The 8,753-nt window shown below is 38.4% G+C and overlaps 1 long non-coding RNA gene across 1 annotated transcript; it reads right to left on the bottom strand.

Moving 5' to 3' along the window:
- Positions 1 to 446: 446 nt before the first annotated feature.
- LOC144272798 (uncharacterized) lies at positions 447 to 6,498 on the bottom strand. Its single transcript, XR_013347678.1, has 3 exons — positions 6,398 to 6,498; positions 1,515 to 1,610; positions 447 to 627 (listed from the first exon to the last, which is right to left on the bottom strand). It is a non-coding gene; the product is annotated as an uncharacterized LOC144272798 (long non-coding RNA).
- Between the last annotated feature and the right edge of the window lie 2,255 nt (positions 6,499 to 8,753).

Below are 8,753 nucleotides of genomic sequence, written 5' to 3'. Positions count from 1 at the left end.
CAGACACCAGCATTCACACTCACGAAAAAGTCATAATTCCCCCAAATCAAGAAGGAATTACATGTTTTAATTTTGAAATTAAAAAACTCTAATTTAAATTAGTAATTGTAAATCACATACAACTATTTTATTTCTTAATAACCCATAGGTTATTAACGTGGTGGATAACTCCTTTGAAAAGTACATAAGGACGACTACACTGGGTCAGACCAGAGGTCCATCTAGACCAGTATCCCATCTTCTGAGTGTGGCCAATGCCAAGTGGTTCAGAGGGAAGGAACACAACAGAGCAATTATCAAGTGATCCACCCCCTACCACCCACACCTAGCTTCTGGCAGTCAGAGGCTAGGGATACAGAGAATGGTGTTGCATCACAGACCATCTCGACTAATACCATTGATGGACCTATCTTCCAGCTTGAGAAACCTAGGGCCTGATTTTCAGAGTGCAATCTAATTCTTTTTTGAACCCAGTTATAGTTTTAGCCTTTGTAACATCCCTGGCAAAGAATTCCACAGGTTGACTACGTTGTGTGAAGAAATACAATCTACATACCACACAGACTATGCTGACAGCTTGTGCCACACGCTCTCAAAGAAACTGCGGAACCACCTGGTCAACATCCTCTACAGCAAACACGGAAAGATAAAGAATGAGCTCTCAAAAATGGATACTCTCATAAATTGGTTAGTCTCTAAGGTGCCACAAGTACTCCTTTTCTTTCTGCGAATACAGACTAACATGGCTGTTACTCTGATTCCTATTGTTTGTTTCAAACCCGCTGCCTATTAATTTAATCAGGTAACACCTGGTTTTGTTATGTGAAGGAGTAAATAACACTTCCTTATTCACTTTCTCCATACCAGTCATGATTTAATATTTCCACCTGTGACAAATCCTCAAAATCTAACACACAAAAATTAGCCATTTCATGAACCAAATTGGTCATAGGTTATAAAAATATTCTGGAAACATTAAAATATGGTGGTGTCTACACACCATTGGAGCTTCAGCCTTTGGCATAATAATTGGAGTTCAAACAAATAAAACTTAAAAGCACACTGTTCCTGGAGATCTTTAGGTGCTGGAGGAGGACAAATAACTAAACAAGGAGTTAAAAAGTAATTTCAGGCCCTACACCTCCTGCTACCCTTTGAGGTTTTACAATTGCATTTTTTAAAAGAAATATTGTTCTTTCCCTTGTCGTTGTGTGAAAGACCCATACAAACAGCATGGGAAACCAACTAAGATTCCACAAAATACTAAGTGCTTCTTAATGTGCAGGAAAATCAATGAAACTGACAACACAAAGTGGGGTCCAATCCAAAAAGTAAACTAAAAAAAAAGGCAGAGTAACATTTATTTTCCTCCAGTCTCTCTTAATAATAATATTCTTAGTTAGTAGGTATGTCATTTTTAGATAGTGGTGTGATTTTTGGACTCCACTAATATCTCTGAATAATGCTAGAACTGTACACTTTATATACAAGTTTTGCAAGTAAGCAATTCTTACCATTATTAACATTTGAATCAGCTCTAAATAGTTTGCCTGTCAGGCAACAGCAATAAAAACAGTCAGATTTCTCAGATTCCTCATGTCTAGAACCAACTGGAGAAATGAAAAGAAAATGTTTAGAGAATCTTGTGTTGTATAAAACATTACTCAACCACATGCCCCTCAGAAGGTTATATACTTGTGCCACATGTACAATATTACATCATTTCCTGTCTCAGCAGCTGTATTTCTGGCGCTCATGTGTATTTGGATGATCATACACAGATATATTCTTTATATCACGTGCAGTAACATCCAATCTATTTTGTATGTAATTTATTAAGTATACATTACATTGATATATAAACTACATAAATGTTTAATAATGAGAAAATGATAATAATTCTTTATACATCAGATAAAGCAGGCACCTACTCTGAAGATGAAAGAAAATAATCTATTAATAGCATTCATAACTAATAGAACAAGATATTAGCTATGTGCCAACATATGAGATTAACTTGTTTGCAAATCTTCATTTTCTTGGCAAGATAGGAAAAAAAGAATCATTTAAACAATAGGATTTGAGCATATACTTTTGATAAAATTAGGCAATATGGTGTCGCCTATGAGTCCAAACAAAAGAAAGTGCTTGAGATGACGGGTATGGAACTCTAATAATCCATAACTGCATACATACACCCAGACATTATGGTCCTCAGCGAACTGCATGTTGGCAGCATGGGAAATAGAGTTTATCACCTTTGGTTCTCCTCTAAGGCCTTGTCTACACTAAAGGGAAAAGTCTATCTAAGCTACGCTATTTGAGTTACATGAATAGAGTAACTCAAATCGACGTAGCTTAGATCTACTTACCACTCTCCTGTCTACTCCCCCTACTCTTCTCGATCCAGTGGAGTACAGGAGAGAGATCAGCGGCCGATTTAGTGGGTCTTCACTAGACCTGCTAAATTGACTGCCGATGCATCGATCGCCTCAGCATTGATCATCCGGTAAGTGTAGGCAAGCCCTTAGCCCTGGTCTACACTAGGACTTTAGGTCAAATTTAGCAGCATTAAATAGATGTAAACCTGCACCCGTCCACACGATGAAGCTCTTTTTTTCTACTTAAAGGGTTCTTAAAATCGATTTCCTTACTCCACCCCTGACAAGTGGATTAGCGCTTAAATCGGCCTTGCCAGGTTGAATTTGGGGTACTGTGGACACAATTCGACGGTATTGGCCTCCGGGAGCTATCCCAGAGTGCTCCATTGTGACTGCTCTGAACAGCACTCTCAACTCAGATGCACTGGCCAGGTAGACAGGAAAAGGACTGCGAACTTTTGAATCTCATTTCCGGAGACTGCGGGAACTGTGGGATAGCTACCCACAGTGCAACACTCCAGAAGTTGATGCTAGCCTCAGTACTGTGGAAGCACTCCGCCAAGTTAATGCACTTAATGCACTTAGAGCATTTTCTGTGGGGACACACACACACAAATTTATAAAAACGATTTCTAAAAAACCGACTTCTATAAATTCGACCTAATTTCGTAGTGTAGACATACCCTTGGAGTCCTAGAAGTCACAGGAATCCACGAAGTCAATCAGCAGGGGAAACAGATCTCTCTCCCAGAATATAGATGTATTTTTTAGAGGTCCAAAATATATTCTCCCCTATAGAGAGCTGTGGTATGAACATATGTACATTCATCACAGAACTTCAGGGCCAAAGTTTCGCACCAAGGCCTTCAACTCTGAGTGTGCAAATCTACACAGACACACCAGTTTATGCAAACGTTGGTGTGCAAACATCTCTGAATACAGGAGTTAAAAATCAAACACCTGTGCCACATGAGTTTTTTGGTGCATGGAAGTATTTTTTGGCAGACGTTAGACGTCAGCTGTTGATGCACTACAGTGCACGGGCACAGCTGGAGGCTGGGTTGAAGCCCTGCAAAATGTTGAGCCTAGGGTTTCCCACAGTCCCTTATTTTTTCATCTCTGTACAACAAGATTGGGAGTTGCTGAGTGCTTCAGAAAGCAGCAAGAAGTGATGGTGAATGTAGGTGAGTATTGCTTATTGTATTATTAATGATATAATAAACAATAATAGTGGGAGGAGGGATGGAGCAGGGGTGTTAAGAAAACAGTCCTTTTTTAAATACAGTGTTGGGAACTCTAGTTGAGCCCTTAAAAGAAAAAAAAAAAGATGATCCAGTTTGAAAATGAGAAGACAATAACGATTAGGTCAGAAATGCAGGGGCGCAGTATGTTCCTTATATGCTGTAAAGAAGTTGTGTATTTTTGGCTTGCGGTAGATAAGCGTTGTGTGAACTGCTAGACTCGTGGCAAAGTGGGAATTAGTTTGCATGAATTTTTTAATTTCTCTCTCTGAAACCGTTAAAGCCTTTATTTTGATGTAAAATTTCCAACCAGCTCTTTCAAATATATTAAGTTACATAAATTACCTATAGTCCATTCCTATGAAGTACAGCTATTATACATTTATAGAATTCCTTTTAGCCTGGTCTGTATACGATAAAGCCGTTCTAGGAATTCACATAGTAAATTATGCATTGAATATGGAGGGGTAGGGGAGGCACTAAAATGATCCTAACTCTACCTGACTTATGTCTGTCTGTCCAGGTTCCTATAAGAGTGCCCATCGCCATAACACCTGAGTACTTCCAAAGATACAATTAAAAAACCCAAAAAATAATATGCATATCTAATTTTCCCCTGAAGCTGTCTAGGGCTGTCGGGGGGGTGGATTTATTTATTTATTTAGTGGGGCTGTCAATCAGTTAACTCACGTGATTAACTCAAAAAAATTAATTTCAATTCATTGCAGTTTTAATCGCACTGTTAAACAATAGAATACCAATTGAAATGTATTCAATATTTTGGGATGTTTTTCTACATTTTCAAATATATTGATTTCAATTACAACACAGAATGCAAAGTGTACAGTGCTCACTTTATATTACTTTTGATTACAAATATTTTCACTGTAAAAGCTACAAACAAAAGAAACAGTATTTTTCAATTCACCTCATACAAGTACTGTAGTGCAATCTCTGTAAAAGTGCAACTTACAAATGTAGATTTTTTTTTGTTACATAACTACACGCAATAACAAAAGAGACAAAAACTAAAACTTTAGAGCCTACAATTCCACTCAGTCCTACTTCTTGTTCAGCCAATCACAAAGAGAAACAAGTCTGTTTACATTTACGGGAGCTAATGCTACCCGCTTCTTATTTACAATGTCACCTGAAAGTGAGAACAGGCATTCCCATGGCACTTTTGTAGCCGGCATTGCAGCATTTATGTGCCAGATATGCTAAACATTCGTATTCCCCTTCATGCTTCGGCCATCATTCCAGAGGACATGCTTCCATGATGATGATGCTTGTTTAAAAAAAAAATTATTAAATTTGTGACTGAACTCCTTGGAGGAGAATTGTGTGTCTCCTGCTCCATGGTTTTACCCTCATTCTGCCATATATTTCATGTTATAGCAGTCTTGGGTGACAACCCAGCATACGTTGTTTGATTTAAGAACACTTTCACTGCAAATTTGTCAAAACACAAAGAAGGTTCCAATACCAGATTTTTAAGACAGCTACAGCATTCAACCCAAGGTTTAAGACTCTGAAGTGCCTTCCAAAGTCTGAGAGGAATGAGGTGTGGACCATGCTTTCAGAAGTCTTAAAAGCGCAACACTCTGATGCGGAAATTACAGAACCCAAACCACCAAAAAAGAAAATCAATCTTCTGCTGCTGGCGTCTGACTCAGATGATGAAAAAGAGCATGTGTTGGTCTGCATTGCTTTGGACCATTATTGAGCAGAATCCGTCATCAGCATGGATGCATGTTCTCTGGAACGGTGGTTGAAGCAGCAAGGGACATATTAATCTTTAGTGCATCTGGTACATATTTATCTTGCGATGCCAGCTACAACAGTGCCATGCAAACGTCTGTTCTCACTTTTAGGTGACATTGTAAACAAGAAGTCGGCAGCATTAGCTCCTAAAAATGTAAAAAAACTCCAAAACTTGTTTGAGCGATTGGCTGAACAAGAAGTAGGACTGGGTGGACTTGTAGACCTTAAAGTTTTACATTGTTTTGTTTTTGAATGCAGCCTTTTTTGTATATAATTCTACATTTGTAAGTTAAACTTTCATGATAAAGAGATTGCACTACAGTATTTGTATTAAGTGAATTGAAAAATACTATTTCTTTTGTTTTTTACAGTGCAAATATTTGTAATCAAAAAGAAATATAAAGTGAACACTGTACACTTTGTATTCTGTGTTGTAATTGAAATCAATATATTTGAAAATATAGAAAACATCAAAATATATTTAAACAAATGGTATTCTATTATTGTTTAACAGCGCAATTAATCGTGTGATTCATTTTTTAAATCTCTTGACAGTCCTATTATTTAGTCCTTATTTATTTCCGCCTCCTCTCTCTTTTTGTTGTTCTCTACCCACAGGCCCGCTGACGGGAAGGACAAAGGGGGCAATTGTCCAAGGGCCCGGGTGATTTAAAATGGCCTGTGGGCCCCCAGCCCTTTTAAATCACCCGGGTGGGCCACAGAGCGCTTAGGCATGCGAGACCGCTCCGGGCCCCGCAGGCAATCCCAGAAGTGACATATTCGTCACTTCCACCACTGCCCTCCCCCGGGGCAGCCCTGGCCCTAAGGCCAAGCATTTCTGTCGGCGGGTCTGTCTACCCTCCTGTTCGCTTCCTCTTCCTTCTTGCCTTCACGCCTTTTTCCTCCTTCTCTCATTGCTGTTTTTAGTTGCAGTAGTGAGAAAGTTAACTCGATTAAATGAATTTTATACATTATTCTGAAGGCAATGAGATTCACAGTCACTTTTATCACCTTGTGTAATGAGTTCTGAAGTCTGGGCCCTACTGCCAAGAAGCCATCTCCTGCGTTCACAAGCTTCACCCTGGACTTTCACAAGCCTTGACATGGCTGATGCATTCTGGACTAGCTGTTAAAATAAATAAATTAAAAATAACATTCTGATGTGCACTAAATTGCAGTAATCCGCCTCGAAGGTCATGAAGGAATGGAAAAGTGGCCAAGACCAAAGGCTTCAGGCTAATCATAGATCAAAAACAATATTTGTAGTTGTCGCTATGTAGGCGCCCAACAGCAACACAGGAATCCAAGAGGACCCCTAGACTGAGGATCAGTTGGGCTATCTGGGGGAGACCCCTCCAAAGGGGAACCAGGTGCCAGAGGACACTACGGCTGTTCTCTGCTTTTTAAGTTTTGTTTTTTATTTAATGGATGATGATGCAAACACTAAATAAACACATATAAATGGGGGGAAAAAAAGCCATACTGGCTGTTTGGGTTACCTGATCTTCTAGCAGCTGCTGCGGATCTAACCATGTCCCTAGACCCAATGGAGCCAGATATTATCCTCACTGTATCTTCCAGCCATCACTAACCCCTTCTTTACCCTGATTTTGTCTCAGCCCACTAGCCTTCATCCACTCCTCAGTCTCAGCCAGTCACTGGGAAAGGCAACTGACATCTCTGTCTAGGTCAGATGAGATGTACATCTAGAATGGATGTTATTAGTACACTGGGTATTGTCACTAACTTCCCAATGGCCCCATATACATGTTAAACAAAAGGAAACATACAAGAGGACCGCATAACTCCACACGGAAGACACTCAGGGAGGACAAGCAATTGTCCCACACTATCCTTTAAGCACTCCCATCAAAAAAGGAACTGAGTCTATCACAAGCAATCCCATCCACTCTGTGGTCACCTCCAGGAAAGTCAGCACCACGTCATGTTCAACAGTATTAAAGGCTGCTGGTAAATCTAACAACACCAATACTTAATCTTCAGCCACATGAAGGACAACAAAAGTGCTATAAGATTACTTTGAATAAATAGGGAAATTATCCAGCTGGAACAAAGTACTGCAATGAATTTTGATTGTATTTAAAGCTTACATTGGGGAAGTCAATAGTCTTATGGGATTCATCTGAATACTGTTTTAGGTCCTAAATGGGACTGCTTGCAATGACAAACCCTGCACTTAGCACTGAGTGTTTTGCAAGATACAGGCTTTAAATATTACTTTAAAAAAATCTTGACATGTTTTGCCAACAGCCATTACTTCCTTTGAATTTTATGTTTGAATTAAAGTATGTGAAAAAAAATAAATTAAGGACTATACCTGCATTTTTTACAATATATCACCAATAAAAAGAGGAAAAAAAACACAGTATTTTAGAACTTTTCAAAGTACTAAATGGATATATTGTACCAAATATTTTACTTTGCAAATTTTGATGTAACTATGAATTTTGAAACATTGACTAAAAGTGTCCCAATACAAGAGGCTGGAAAGATTCCTTAGTTAATCAGGCTGAATATTTGACATACATTTTAGTTTTTAAAAATACATGTGAGCCATTTCATTGGCTGTGTTGTAGTTCTTTCCAAGGTAATTTGCTATGATGCTAAAAATGGTGCAGAACATTAGAAATGAGATTTTATTTTGTGATAAAATTAAAAAGCATATAAATTATGGTTGGCAAAATAACCACAGATAACACTAATTTATTTAAATATGTACTCTACAATACAAAGAAATTCATTTCTGAGGACCATATAATAAGATTAAAAATGCCACTGATTAAAGAAAGTAGCCTTCAATGCATTTCAGGTTTTAGTTGGAGGAAGTTTCCAACATGAAATAGAATTTTGTTAAATGCAAAACATAAGAAAAAGAAAATTAAAGAATTAATTAGGAACAACATGCTGTATTCCTGATCATAGCTAAGAATGCAAATCAGATAAGATAAAAGGAATTTTATATCAGGTATTGTCTATCACCCACCTCATCTGCCTGTGTGATCACAACTTCTGGGATACTGCTGTTTCTGTCATCTTTTTCATCTGCATGCTGAGCTTCTTCTGTTCTTCCATGAATTGATATATCCGAAGAACCACAGTCTAGCACTTCACCAACATACTCCTCATCTTCTGGAAAGTCAATGCTGATTGAAGTCTCAAAGTCTTCTACAAAGGCTGACAGGGACTCTCTGTTAGCACCATAAGCACTGTCAGAGGTTACCTGAGCCTCATTAAAGGTCTGGTGTCTTAGGATGACAAACTTTGTTCCCTGTTGAACAAAGAAAAGACAAGACAGAAAGGGTCTTTCAATAGGACACCGATTCCCTTTAGCTTGCCATGAACTATA

This window comes from Eretmochelys imbricata, chromosome 12, assembly GCF_965152235.1.
Source record: "Eretmochelys imbricata isolate rEreImb1 chromosome 12, rEreImb1.hap1, whole genome shotgun sequence".
In the NCBI taxonomy this organism is placed as follows: Eukaryota; Metazoa; Chordata; order Testudines; family Cheloniidae; genus Eretmochelys; species Eretmochelys imbricata.
Note: the sequence above shows the minus strand (reverse complement) of the source record. Positions and strands in the feature narration are given on the sequence as shown.